Source organism: Mauremys reevesii, linkage group 4, assembly GCF_016161935.1.
Source record: "Mauremys reevesii isolate NIE-2019 linkage group 4, ASM1616193v1, whole genome shotgun sequence".
NCBI classification, from domain to species: Eukaryota; Metazoa; Chordata; order Testudines; family Geoemydidae; genus Mauremys; species Mauremys reevesii.
The window spans coordinates 101,507,643-101,523,231 of NC_052626.1; the positions used below are offsets into that span (position 1 = coordinate 101,507,643).

Below are 15,589 nucleotides of genomic sequence, written 5' to 3' on the forward strand. Positions count from 1 at the left end.
AGCAATGCAAAAGGAGGCTAGGAGGTGTGCCCAAGATTTTTGGTTGAAACTCTGTTATGATATTCAAAAAGCAGCTGATGCAGATGATAGCTACAGAATGTATGAAGGCATTAAACAAGCAATTGGTCTAGTAAAGAAGAAAACATCTCCACTGAAAGACTTACACAGAAATATCCTCACTGATTAAACAAAAACAACTCAAGTGTTACCTGAGCACTATGGAATTCTACACTCCAGTGAAACTGAAATCAAACATGAAGAACTTGAAGCATTACCGCAATTTGAAGTTGTGATGGATTTGGATAACAAGCCTGCATTAGAAGATTTGTAGACAGCTATTAAAGTCTATTCCTGGAAACAAGGCTTCGGGCAATGACTGCTTGCCTGTTGAAATCTACAAACAACTAACTACTCCATGAAGTTATATTACTTTGTTGGGAAGAGGAAGTGGTACTGCAAGATTTCAAAGATGCTTGGTTTGTAAAATTATGCAGACACAAGGGGAATACAAGCAACTGAGACAACTACAGAGGTATTTCCCTGTGGAACATCATTCGAAAAGTTGTCACTCGCATTATGCTCCCTACGCTGCAATCTCTAGGTGAAAGCACTATCCTGAAAGTTAGTGGTTTTTTTCACTCAGGACACTCCACCATTGATATATTTTTTGGTCAAGCAGCTGCAAGAGAAGTGTAAAGAAAAATGAACCCCACTATACATTGATCTGACAAAGGCCTTGGTCAACAGACATGGCCTTTTTACTGTTCTGAAAAAGCTGGGTTGTCTCCCCAAACTGAACATCATTTGCTCATTACATCAAAGATATGAAGGCAATTGAAGTGTATGAAAACAAAGAATCAAATGCCTTTGATATCAACAATGGGGTGAAACAGGTGTATCATAGCCCCTGTACTCCTTAACATCTACTTTTCATTCCTGTGTCTTTGCGTATTTAAGGACAGCAATGATGGCGTTATCTTTTCACTGACTAGATGGAGGATTGTTCAACATCACAAGGTTTTAGATGGAAAACCAAGGTGAAAGATCTGGTTCTGAGAGATTTCCTGTTTCCAGATGACTACAGCCTTGGCTGCCCACAGTGAATCTTCTCTGCAAAATCTCTTGGGCAGTTTTGCTGTGTCATGAAAGAGCTTCAGGTTGACAATTAGTTTCAAGAAGACTGTGATCACATAACAAGGGATGAAAGAACCAATGCCTGATGCTACTCTGGAGAGTAAATCTCTTGGCATTGTCAACAGCTTTTGCTACTTGGGTTCTACAATCAGCAGGAATCTTGACCTTCAGATTGAACTGACTAACAGAATTGAAAAAGCAGCTAAGAATTTCAGGCCATTACAGGAATGTGTATGGAATAACATCAAACTATTGACTAAAGTGAAGATGCGAATCTGAGACTTTTGTGTGCTGTCCTCCCTGCTTTATGGTTCAGAAACGTGGACTACATCAGGAGACTGAACAGCTTCCATATGAGCAAGATCCTGAAAATAAAGTGGGAAGACAAAATACCTAATGCAGAGGTGCTGGAGTGCACAGGACTGACACATTTAGAAACCACTATTAAGAAGAGGAAATTGTAATGGCTCAATCATGTTAGACGAATGGGAGGAGACCATATCCCCAAGAATATTTTTGTACAGCAAGATTCATGATGGCTCTAGAAAGTGGGGTCGCTCTTTATAAAAATAATATGAAGTCATTCAGCTGCAATGTAGACAGCTTGGAGGTCTGCGCAGAATCCTGTCCAATCTGGAGGCAATATCTGGCACAGCATGCAGCTTAACATGAAGCAGCTTTGACCAGCCGATGGAAGCAAATTGAGAAACAAGAAAGCATACTGTAATTTTGGATTCCAACTCAGACAACGTGTGGATCTGTGAAACGTGTAACAAGCTGTGTCACTCTCAAATTGGGCTTGTCAGCCATAAGCTGATTCATCAGGTACCTGCCTAGACCTCTCGCGTGTATACCATGATCCAATGCTGTCCTGAGGATGCTTTCCTATATCGGAACCTTGATGGATCAGAAAGCAAACAGTATTGAAGGAAGGAAGAGGAAATATTTAGCTGATATGACTTCATCATTGTAGCCTCTCAGCAATATCCTTGCTTCCAACACAAAAACTACATCCCTGTCATATTCAGCATTTTTTTCCACAAAGGAGAAATATCAGGTAATTTCTAAGTGATATAGCTGTGAAATAATTTCATCTGATGGTTCATAGCAGGTCTCTAAATGTTTGTCCAGCACTGATGCTTGTGTAAACAGCTGAATTTAAGCTTGAATCTCACATATTAACCAAATTTAAATACTTTGGTGTAACCACCATGATATAAACTAGTATTTGTAGGCGACAAAAAGAGGAGATTCTTCAGCTAGTCTAAGTCAGCCTGACTCCACTGAAGTCAGTGGAGTTACACTGACATACACCAGTTAACGGTCTAACCTTTTGCTACTTAGTGAGTTGTTGTTGTTGTCGTCATAATAAAACAGCCATGTCCTATGTCATTATTACAACACACACTCTTTTTTATAAAGTTACCCACTAGAAGGTCTATGGTTAAAATGCTGAGTGTTTCCACTATAAACCATTATCTTAAGCCTGTACAACTTAGCTGTAAAAATTCTCTGCAGATGAAACCTGGCATGCACAGGCTCAGGCCTGGAGCTAACTTATTTAAATCAATTTGCTAAGATAATTGCAAGGCCATTTTAAAGGTATGACTGGAACAAATAGAATTTTATTAATTCTTGATGCCTAGTGGTGGTTTTATAATTCAAAAATAAACTTTGCTTTAAAAAGGGAATATTGGCAAGTTTTTGAGCCCATAATATGGGTTTTGTCACTTATGTATATTTTTTAAATTTCATTTTGAACAATTGGTGCTCTATATACTCAGTAACTACTACCTAAAGAAAATATCAGATTGTTACTCTGCATCTGGTTACTGCACATGCTCTCCATTAAAAAAAAGTGTGTCTGACAACTAGAACAACTTTTTGATGTAACTCCGCCAGGTCAGGGAGATATGCAGTTTAGAAGAATTTTCTGCCAAGGCCCAAATTAGGGACATCATGTGTGACGAGTGAAAATGAGGGACACCAATTATGGTTCATGCAGGAAGCTTAAGATGCTGTGGAATTCCTTCCTTTCTCCTAACCTGAGTTTTATGATTCTCTGTTTCTGACGTAAATAATTTTCAACAATAAAAGTGTCTGTGTGAGAGTGGGGGGAGAGAGACAAATTTGCATAGAATGTAGACAACTTTTAGACTAAAATTAGTGATTACCTTGAAATGAGAAACATTTGAGAGAGGTGTTTGGCAAATAGTTATGAATAAGTCATTCATTAATAGAAAATGGGATTGATTCGTGGACAACTTACATACAGGAAAAGCAGGCTGTGTAATGGCCTGCCCATAAATGTGCATTTACAGGATTGGAGCCCTAAATTTGCAGTGAGAAAAGCAGCAACCTCTGGTGTTTATACCTTGCATACACCTGCACTGTTTGTTCTAAAGTACCTCCTGTGCTTCCTGCCACAACCCCTGTGGCATAATGCTCTGGGTTGAGGATGGATTTGTCAGCTTTTACTTAATTGTATATGTTTCTGTTGGTCTGTGTGAGGACTTTACTTTAATGTGGGGGTTTTGGGTACATGTAGGTGTACTACTATTTACTTACTCTATTTTTTCAAATTATCCAAGGATCCTCCCTAACACAATGAAAGATTTGAAGGTATGTGTTTGAATAAGTTCAGGCTTCTGATGGGGGACTTAATCTAAAACTACAGAAAAAATGTGTCATATTTTCTTCTAGGGAAAAGGGAATGTGAAAAGTCAGATTATTTAATAATGACTGCTTCTCTGATGGTGCCCTGAGTCCAGCTCTTGCTGGATCGGTTCGGGGAGGGGGGGGGGAAGAACGACTTCTCATTATTGTAATACACCAGAAGAGTCCTCTGCGAATTTTTTTTCTTACTGGAAATACATTGACAGGCACTTTTTGAGCATAAAATCCACAGTGTCACTCCAAAAGACTCAACAAAAAATTACAAAGTAATCAAATGTGTTGAAATAAGGCTCTTGTTTCTAAATGCCAGGCACCAGGTGTTTGATAATGTGTCCTCATGCAATCAAGTGCCTATGACATTATTTATTTAAAACTAGATGATCGGAACATGTTTTTCAGTGAACACATCTCATTTCCAAGAGTGCCATGCTATCCATAGGCCTAGACCTCTTGTTTGTATATAGGAGTAGTTTTTGTCTCTGACTGTGATCCCCCAGGGTAAATAAAAATGAGGGCTACATGGAAACTGTTAATGTACAGTCCTTGTTTAAACCCAGGTTTCAGGTCCCAGCATCTTGTTCAGCATTATTATATCTTATGTGACAGTTTCTCTCATCTTACATTGCTCAGTCCATTTTTTTTCTTTTTGCGGCTTCATTTTAATGAAATGCAGACCCAGAGCATAAAATGTAAAGCCTTATTCATTATTTAAAAGAAACAGGGCCATAATTTGTGGAATCTGTAATGCAGACATCAGAGATTGCTACAAATAAAATATATATTTCTACAATTTTAAAAATAAACCAGTATATTAAGCCAGAAAACTCTAGGGCTAGATGAGATAGAAGCCTTTTGACTTGGGTTCAATCAGCACTCAGATAGTCTGGGAAATCTCAACCCCAAACTTTATCATATGTAGACAAAAATAGTGCTCCCCATTGCACAAACCCCTGACCCTACAGCTGACCCACACGAGTTCCAGCTGACATACATTGGTGCTGTTCTTTTTAAACCTCCATCTTGGCTAGGAGGGAGACACGGGGGAGGGGGGAGAACCAGACCACTGACAAAGAGCAGGAAGTACAGTACTGACAAAATACTGCCTGAGTACAAACTGGAAATCATTTTAAAATGTTGTCCCATCAGTACTGAGCCCTATGCAAAGCAGTTACTGGTCTTCAATAATTTTCCTTCCAACGTTATAGATGCAACCTAAGAATCCAATATGACAGACACTTAATACCAGCTATAATAGCATAGTATTCAAGCAGGAGGAAGATGGATTCTGGGTGGTGTGGATGTGGGCCCCATGGCACTGTCCCCCCACCCCAGCCCTCCTTGGAACCCACAGCACCCACACTATGGATGTATTGAAGGGCTGGGTCTCTGCAAGGGGTGTAGCAAAGAGACACAGATGCCTTTCTCCTTGGCATTCTCTCCTCCTGTGACACTGGATAATGCATTTTAAAGTAGTGTGGCCTGAAGCCACATTAACTTTAGCCTTGTGCTTTAAGGGGTTGTACAGGCGTAAAGTGCTTGGCCAATAGCAGTCTGGTTCCTGATTTGGTTTGCTGGGGCAAATCAGAGAAGCAGTACAGAGGAGAACACTCTGCAAGATCATGTGTTCTCTTCCTCATAGATTCTTTGGATCTGTGTGGCTGTATACCCTGTCTCTTACCCAAGCCCTTTATCCTTGAAGGGAAGAGTTGAAGGAAACTGCTGACATGAGCCTTATGGGAGTTTGCTGGAGCTTCTCTTTCCTGTCTGCACAAGAGGATACACTGGAGCCTAAAACAGTGCAATTTCTGCTGATCCCAGTGTTTTACAAGTAATCAAGGTGCTTTTATCTGTGAGCAGCCTAGTTCATCCCTAAATACCGAACACAAGGGAATGAGCTGAGTGCCATGATTAGTATATCTATGGTGTCTGAGGGTTAGGACTCAACCTGTTCTTTACCTCTTGGTCCCAATGAGCCCAACACTTTGATGCAGCACTTTAATGAAAATAATAGAAGGGGTCCAACAAAGCCCTCACAATCAGAAATGAAACACAAGATTGTTTTTGTTTTCTTCCCTCACTATTACTGCAAGACCTGTTGCATTAGGGATATCCATTTTTTGAATGAAACTAACTTTCATGCTGTGTGTTTAAAGGCAGCTTTCAGTCCTGTCCTGTGCAATAAGTCTAAGATCTTTCATTGACATACCATATGACAGTATTCCTCAGATAGTGGAGCAGACCTTCTCTTTTCTTTTTCTTTTTTGGGGTGGGGGTAACACCCCAAAACCAAGACCATTCATTGGCTAAGCATAGTGAGGAGTAAATATTCCTTAAATAATGCAGTCACCTTCGGAGGGAAGAAAATTCAAAACTCCAGGCTGGTTTTGAGAACAATATGGGCTCAATCATCAGTTGCTAATTTGAAACAAAATATGATTCATAGATTAATAGATTCTAGGACTGGAAGGGACCTCAAGAGGTCATCGAGTCTAATCCCCTGCCCTCATGGCAGGACCAAATGCTGTCTAGACCATCCCTGATAGACATTTATCTAACCTACTCTTAAATATTTCCAGAGATGGAGATTCCACAACCTCCGTAGGCAATTTATTCCAATGTTTAACCACCCTGACAGTTAGGAACTTTTTCCTAATGTCCAACCTAAACCTCCCTTGCTGCAGTTTAAGCCCATTGCTTCTTGCTCTATCCTTAGAGGCTAAGGTGAACAAGTTTTCTCCCTCCTCCTGGTGACACCCTTTTAGATACCTAAAAACTGCTATCATGATGACAGTTGCCAGCAATTTAAAATCCACTAGGTTTAAATGCATTGATGCTGATCAGCCTAAATGAAATTCCACACCATCCCTTACTGTAAAAAGTATGGGTTAAGTACAATTAATTCCCATGGCCTCTTTGTTCAGGGGTAGCAGTAAAAATCATCGCACAAAGGTGGTGTTGGGGTTTTGCTGCACCCCCCAGCTTGAAGTGGTTTCCATTATACACAATGGCTCTCAGCACCCCCACTATTAAAATTGTTCCAGAACCCCTGTCAATACAACTTTGTTTTACTACTAGATAGTTTTACCATGGTATTCCCTATACTTAAATTAAGGTAAACTAATGGAATAGCACAAACACTGCTGTATAGGTTGCCCGGGATAGAAGGTGACTGGACTCGGTGACCCAGGAAGTTCCTTCCAGTTTATGTTCCTAGCGCTAATTTTTTGGAATGGCATTTGTAAACATTTTAATGGTAACAATTGTATTTAGCCCTTACTCTGTATCCTCTTGGGTTAATAACAGTGGATCAGATTTTTAGCTGGTGTAAATAAGCAGAGCTCCCTCAAAGTCAGTGGAGCTATGCCAGCTGACACCTGCTGAGTATCTGGACAGCATCTCAAACTGGCAACTGCTGAAATATGAAATAGTGCTATATGGAAGGTGGAATTATTTTTTGTCTCATTTCATAAATTTTAAGTGGAAATTGTAGGCAAAAATGTAGGCCCTTTTGCATTTAAAAAGTGCAAGATGAGTTTAAAAAAATCCATAGACAGTGAAGATGAAGCATTATAGGATTATAATTATAGGATATAGTTCCATCTTGATGATCGGGGATTCATGCTCATAAATATCCATTCATCAAAATAAGGATATATTGTATGCCTCTGTATTCTGTTTTGAACAGTTGCAATACAGTGGAAGGTCACTTAATGTTTCATACTGTAGTTTTGAAAAGGCAGTGTGGTCTGTTCCAAGAGTGTGGAGCTAATGATTCAGACATATTTTTCTTCTGCACAAAGGGAAATGTGGTAATTTCTTGCTTCCCCTCCCCCAACAATAATTTTTCAGTATGGTTTATGTTTGAGTTGTAATCCAGCTCTGTAGCTTTGAGCTATTCTGCCTTGATACTGAATGCATTGCCTTTTAGTTTCTCAACTACCATAGTGTTCATCTCATTACCTGTAGCGCCTAGTTATTCTGTTCTGGCTTCAAATTGCAGGTGCTAAACACTAATACATAGCAAGTGTGGAAGAAAGGAAAAACCAAGTTAACCTCAACTCTGATATTCCACGCCCCCCCCCACCATTCCTCCCAATGTTGTACTGTGGGATGCAGTCTCCACTTTCAAACCCAAAATGTGGGACATCAACCCTGTGAAGGGTGGAACACAACTTGAGGCATTTCCCCACACCCCTTGTCTCTTTCCCCTTTATGCTTCTAATCCCACTGCCCTTCCTCTTGTCTGTTTTCACAGTAAGAGCACCCTTTGGTCAAAGAACTTTTCCTCTCTCGACAGCACAGCTCCTCCAGTGAGGCAGTGCCTCTCCTCTACTGGAGTACAGGGAAGAAATTCTGTAAACTGCTGATTCTCCTCAGCAGAACCCAAGTGTGGGCTGCTAGCATATCCAGGGGAGCTGACTATGGGAGTCTATGGGAAAGTGGTTGATACCCATTAAGGATCTTTCTCAGACTGAGAACCAGCATGGGGAAAGTGAATCACATTGGGAGGTCATGTCAGGGAATGGGGGAAAAACCAACATGAAAACTGAAGTGTAAGTAGAAATCAATTTGGTGTCAGTGGAGGATGGGCAGGGAGTGTCAGGTGATCTGCTCTCTGGAAAAGGCCTGTTGCAGTGCACTTGGAGGGCGGGGACAAACTAGAGGATGGTTATAAAGGTAGAAGAGCTCTTGTTTTCCAGTATGGGTTGTAGGGAAGATGAGATTATTTTGCTTCAGGATCTTGCTACAGAAGATACAAGAGGAGTCCTCAATGCTTTAAAGGTTAAGACTTCTATTGTACATAATACTCCAAATCAGGAAATCATTAATGTCATTTTTCAGACATTCCATATTAGCCACCTCATTAAATGCCAGGATTTCACTGGAACCAGTCCAGTTGCTTTTACAAAACCCTGTCTTCATTTAATGTTTTTGAGAGATCAACATGTATTGATGAGAGGACAAGGCCATAAGTGCTGGAATTAGGGTACTGGGGATGCTGCTGCATCCCCTGGCTTGAAGTGGCTTTCATCATATGCAGGATTTACAGTTTGGTTCAATGGCTCTCAGCACCCTCACTATAAAAATGGTTCCAGTGCCACTGGACAAGGCTAAATTTTTTCTCTCCTGTTGTGATAAATGGAAATCATTTCCATCCAGAAGACATCTGTGCATGAAATCAGTCACATATCCCTATCTGTCACACGAGCGAAATTTACATTATAAGGCTGTGCCTTTAAGAATTTAAGCTCCCCGTGCTTTTCCAGTAATCAATATTGAAATATCAGTAATGCATATAATAAAGTGCTTATCAAATAACGTTCCTCAAATGCAAAGTCTTTGCAGAATCTTATTGCATTCATAGAATTCTTTTGTTTGTGTTGATGGCTCTGACCCATTCTTTTGTATTGCCAAGGTGATGAACGAATTTGACATTTATCTGATTACCTCACCAGAATTAAACAGAAAACAGGGCAGCTATCCAAAGTTCCTCTCAGTGTGAAAGCTAATTATATAAATGCTTTGAGCAGCAGTTTCTTTTTGGATGTTTAAGTGCTTTTATTAGATTGTTCTCTTGTCATTTTAAAATTTATTATTGGACACTTATAAATGGTGTTGCTTGCTGGAGCTTTTTTTTTAAATGGTTGCCAAAACCGCATGAAGCAGATCTTGGGCTAAATTTGCTGGCATATTGCATCATTGGAAAAGAAAAAATAAAGATGACTAATCTGGCTTTTATGAGTCTAAAATACCAAGCCTATCATTTTATGGGCCAGCCAGGATATATCCTTCTTATATTTTTCTCGCTATTAAATCAAGCCCCCTTTTCCAAATACAGCAACTCAGCAGATCAAAAGTATGAAAGCAAAAGTCAGTAGCAGACCAAGGGAAGGCCATTTGTCCTTTACATTTTGATACTGGCTTTTAGGTATAAACAGCAAGTACTGGGCAGAAGCTCTAATCGTTCAATTGTATATATCTTTTACACACTATGGGTTGATTCTCCATTTGTCTTGTACCTTGCATAGTCCTTTGCTCCTGCACCAAGTCAGTAGAAAACACAGGCTGATAGACAGCTAAGTCAAATAGGCAATCTGTCTTGGTTTTTTACTGCAAACCATCACTCTGCTACCTGAGCGTTTTCCTCATATAGTGGATAGCAGAAGTGAAGTCTCTAGAGGACTTCATGGAGTCACTAGCACTTTCCCTTTTATTTTTTTCTCCCAGATCACAGTTCTCCACACAGACAAGTGGTAGTATTTTACACCTACCTTGCATGGGTGTAAATGACTATACAAGATGCGAGTCACTGGTGAAATGGACCTAAAGTATGTTGGAGGGAAGGGGGTCTTACACTGCCTAGGAAAGTGTGCCCCTGTGGATGGGTTGGTGGTCTAATCCTGAAGTTTGCAATATTTAGACTCAATGGAATCACAGGTTCAATTTCTCTTGTGGCTGAGTCAGTATATGCTTCCAAGGACGATCAGTTTAGTTACATGAAGTTTCCTGTATTGGGGGCAGGGGAGAGCTTCTGGTCAAGACACAAAGATGCAAGCTGCTGTCTGGGCCATAGAGACATAAAATACTCCACATCATGATTTATAATAGTAGGAGATTTGTCCTGGTGTCCTTGATCTGCTTTCCCCCACCTCTATCGTGTGGTGGTTGCTGCTTTTTAGTGATACTTTACAAAATGTATATGGCTTGCAAAGACATGGGAATGAAATGCAAAATACTGATCAGGAACATTCCTTAACCACTGTGTTCCTAGTCCCACACCTGATGCCACCTACTTGCTAAATGAATAGAAGGACAATGTATAAGTAGCTAGGCTCTGGTGATTATGGTTCATCCTTCTAGATACCTGGACTTGCAAGCCCTTGAGCACAGAAAGTGTTGTGTCTCTGAGATATGTGGCCATGGCTCAAAGTAAAGTATTACAATGGAAACAGGGAATTTACATATCCCCCTTTCTACTCACTCACAAAGCAATGAGAGGCGGGGGAAAGAAAATAAGTCCTGTTAGAGCCCTGCTACTCTTGTGGGTAGGTGGAGTCCATCTACAGTTGCATGGCGCAAGGCGATGCCTTTTGAAGGCCTCACAGTAGCAGGGGCAAAGACAGATTCTGCTGGAGTTCCTGACAGCCACCGTTGATGATGGGAAGCCTGGCTGTTCAAAAAGGATGGGGGAGAATTGAAAAGTGGAACCATGAAAGACCTTGACTGATTATTTTGAAACTCTGATTATAGTGAGTTGGTTTGACATAAAGACACGTGGGTTGTTTTATTCTGAATTCTATTTGGGGAAAATAGAAATTAATGGTTAATAATACTTCAGTGCATAGTATAGATACTCATTAATCCTTACAATGCCCTTCTGGTGTACATAGCCAAATTTTTCAAACCTGAGTGTTTAAAGGTAGGCTCTAAATTGATATGTAGGTATCCATGGCTCAAATGTTTGGCTATTTATTATTTAGTCCAATTATTACAGGGAAGCCAACAATGAGAGGCTACAGTTCTGTCATAGCTTTCTGAGAGGCGGCCATATCTTCTTGATAATATAGCTTTATAATCCCTACTTGCCTGTGAGTTCTGTCCCTTTATGAATGGAGATGTATGATAACTCATGCATGGTCCTGTCTCTCTCTCTCCTCTCTCTTCTCAGTGGTGAAAATAAACACTCCCTTGTACTTGTGTTCACTGCATGCTCATGCATTGCATTTGTAAACATTTGTTTACATTTACAGTGTAAATTATGTAGCTATATGTATTTTCTAAGCAGCAGTTCTATTTGGATTGCTGTTGTATATTTAGTTCTATTTTAGCTCTTCTGAGTCAGTTTTCTAGATGATTTTCATATGGCTTTTCTGTTTAGACGTAACCTAAGATCTCGACATATTTGAGTATATGAATTTCTTTTTCAATGTAAAAGTTATTAGAATGAAACAGGAAACTAATCCTTTATTCATAGAGTAAAGTATGCACAGCAGCTGGGAGGTTCACTCTCTCATTCAAGGTATTCATCCCCATTCAGTCCTGGGCCTTTCTGCTGAGACTGTCAGCAATGGTGCAATTTAGTGCCATGTGCTGTGATGGCAGTTTTGGGAATGAGGATTCCTTTCTATTAACAACTGCACTGAAGTCTTTCCGCATAGGTAGTTGAATAACAGTCAACAGGTCATGACCTTGGTCATTATTGACCTAGGTCTGGTTTGAACCAGTGATTTTAAAGGTGAAAGTCTGTGTGTAACCTGTTACCAAACACTTGAGCCAGTCCCTACTGCAGTATTTTTTGAATGTCTTGAAATATATACATAATTTTTTTCAACTGACTATTGTCATTAGCATTTTTTTCATCCCAAACAAGGTGTGATACTGGAAGGCTTCAGGATGACAAAGTAGGTTGGGTTTTTTTTGCTCACGATGATGTCTAGCACACATTGGCTACTAAATCAGTTTGTGAGGACATACTAATTTTTGACAGAGTTCTATTAATACACCTTGAAGCTAAATGAGTTCTGTGAATCCCCAGTTTCAAGCTGTAGAATTCTGCCATAACTAAAAGAAAATATCTTGCTCTAGGTAGATTAATATTGAAAGCTTGTCAAAAAAATTTAACATTGAAAAGTAATTAATCTCCTCCTGTCATTTTTTGAGTATCTAGTCTAAACACCATTTGTAATCAGTAGGAACACATCCAAAGAGATATTATTTCGTTTGTTGTATTTCCTGATGTTAGTAGGGATCCAGTTGAATATTTATATTTCCCTTTAAAAAGTACATCCCAATGACTGATCTTCAAGATGGTAATTCCTGTTCCCAGGAATTTGATAGATCTTCTAGAGTACAGAAATTGCCACTGCTTACCAAACAACTTAATTTATGTCCCACAGGGACATTTAATTAAGCTAACTTGGCATTGTATATTAATAAATAACTAAAATGGGAACAAGAGAAGCTTTAAACAAACCATTTAGAGATGAATGACTGAACATTAAAAATATGCAGGGTTTAAGGAAACATTGACTGGGTGGAGAGAATGAGACAGCTCCACAAGCCTAAATTGCTTGATTGATGAGTGCATTTGACAAGTCCATGTAGGTTTCCCCAGAAACCCAAGGTAGGTAGGTTGTTCTGCCTTGACTGCTTTATTACATATGGCAGTTGGACCACTGAGAATATGGCCAGTCCTCAGAATTTCAGATTACGCTCAGGAAGTCATTCCTGGCATTGTTCGGCGGGGCTAGATTCTTCCTGACTATGCAACAGGCTGCTCAGATCTTTTCTCTGTCCTGATACCTCTGAAAAGTGCTAAATTGGGGTATTGAGAGGCATCAGAGACTAATCAGAACAACACATCCAAAATCTAAGGCCCCTCTCTATGCAGTCTTCAAGTACTGCCTAATAATTAAAGAGAGTGTGCCCTACATGGCAACATTCCCAAAGCTTCCCATGATGCTAGTGTGCCTCTTTGCTTGTTTTTGATGTGAGTTTGTTGTATTTATCCACACATTTATAAAAATTGCTCTAGGACAGGGATCAGCAACCTTTGGCATGCAGCTCGCCAGGGTAAGCACCCTGATGGGCCGGGCTGGTTTGTTTACCTGCTTTATCCACAGGTTCAGCCGATTGTGGCTCCCACTGGCCATGGTTCACCACTCCAGGCCAATGGGGGCTGTGGGCAGGGCCAGCTCCAGGCACCAACACAGCAAGCAGGCGCTTGGGGTGACCAACGGAAAGGGGCAGCATGTCTGGCTCTTCGGTGGCAATTTGGCAGCGGGTCCCTCAGTCCCTGCCGCCGAACTGCCACCGATCGTGGCTTTTTCCCCCCCCCCGCTGCTTGGGGTGGCAAAAATGCTGGAGCCAACCCAGCTGTAGGAATCGGCATGGGGTAAGAGATGTGCTGGCCGCCGCTGCCCCCATTGGTCTGGAACAGTGAACCGCGGCCAGTGGGAGCCACAATTGGCCGAACCTGCAGATGTGGCAGGTAAACAAACTGGCCCCGCCCGACAGGGTGCTTACCCTGGCGGGCTGTGTGCCAAAGGTTGCCAATCCCTGCTCTAGGAGCTTCACAACACATTTAAAATACAGTGATAAAAGGACTCCCCCAGGGACTCATTTTGTGTAGAAATTAATATATAATCATCACCGAGGAAGTGAAGACATAGTTAAGATCCTATGACCTTCCAGTAGAGTCCTCCCAATCTCTCACAAATAGGTATTGGGAGGATGGAAAGGAAGGGTTATACTTGTTTTCTTCCTTTCTTTTTCCCCTTTTTTTCCCCTTATCATTCTTCTTCAATTTTAGAAACAGTGGGTTGTTCCCAGGAAGCTGCCATATGGGGGTGAGACTTTATGTTTAGGCCTAAATACAAGACTCAGCTCTTTGATAGTCAGGCCTGGACTCAATCTGATGTCCTCTGATAGAGTTTTAAAAATCTTAGAGCATTTTCAGCATTAGAGCCCTACATATCAGAGTCTTATCCGGGAGCTAGTCTAGTGCAAGGGTCTCTCTGGATCATAGCTGCCTTAGAGGGTCATGAAAAGGTAGATTTTTGAGGTATCTTAGACCCAGCCAAGTGCCTTGTAGACTAGAATCTTAAATGCTGTCCAGGAAGGACTAGGCAGCCATTGGAGTTCCAAGTATTGGTATGACGTGCTTACATCTGCCTTTGCTCACTCATAGGAGTGCTGCAGGGTACTGCACAAGCTGAAGCTTCTTCAGGGCAGTCATATTATTCTGCAGTAGTCTAACTGAGAGATGACAAACATCTGGATCACACACAATATTTGGGAGACTATTAAAGAGGGTGTCTTTCCCATAAAATGGAGATATCAAATATTTAGTAAAGGGTATTGTATCAACTAACCCCTATATTTATAATGCTGATTCCAGCTCCAGTTAAATTTTGAGCAAGAAAATTGATTCTCCTCTGAATCTTCCTCTTGGAGGGAGGTCTGCAAAAGTGAGTTATAAAATCTGTCCAACTACCGTGAGCTGATAGAGAACAGAAACCATGTAAAGAAGCAAATGGAAAAAAAAATTAGATTTCAGAGGAGCTTCCAAACAAAGCTTACCAAAGGGGTAATATTTTTTTAACTGTCGGGCTAAATTCTACTGTCCATTATTGAGATTTGTGTGCAACTCTGAGATCGATGGAATTACTCTTGATTTACATGGATGTAACAGATAGCAGAATCTGGATCATTGTGTTCAATTTCTGTGTTCACAAATGTAAAACAGCCTTAATAAGCCCATCTGCCTACCTACATGGCAACATGGTGAATTATTCAGGAATATGTAGCACAGTCAGAAAACAAATTTTCCTGGTCTACAAATACATTGATTATGACATTGTCCATAGGTCTTTCATCACTCTTATCTGCTGGTTATCTGGGTAATAGGTATCAAATTTTTACAATATGACCTGTCACATTGTGTTGGCTGTTTTACATCATGCCCTGTTGTAGCACATCAGTGTGTAAAAGGATGCACTATAACACAGAGTAAGTGTATATGTATGTGTGTATATTTATGCCTGCTAAAAGGAACATACTTTGAAGATATCAGTAATTCCAGATGTACAAGGGTATACAAATCTTTGCTTTGTTTTAATTTCAAAACTTGTAAGGAACTAATAGCTATAGCTCTGGTTTGAGACAGTATGTGCCTATGCTATACTTGTGTTAGCTTCCCAGAAACTGCTGGTCTACAACAATCTTCTTGTTTCTGTCATGGCTACAGGCTGACAATTATAGGCCTTCAACCTGTATT

The 15,589-nt window shown here is 40.5% G+C and overlaps 1 protein-coding gene across 2 annotated transcripts in view; it reads left to right on the forward strand.

The window, feature by feature from the left end:
* The window catches only part of INSC (INSC spindle orientation adaptor protein), a 170,366-nt gene that overhangs the window by 123,154 nt on the left and 31,623 nt on the right, over positions 1-15,589 (forward strand). The window lies entirely within an intron of this gene.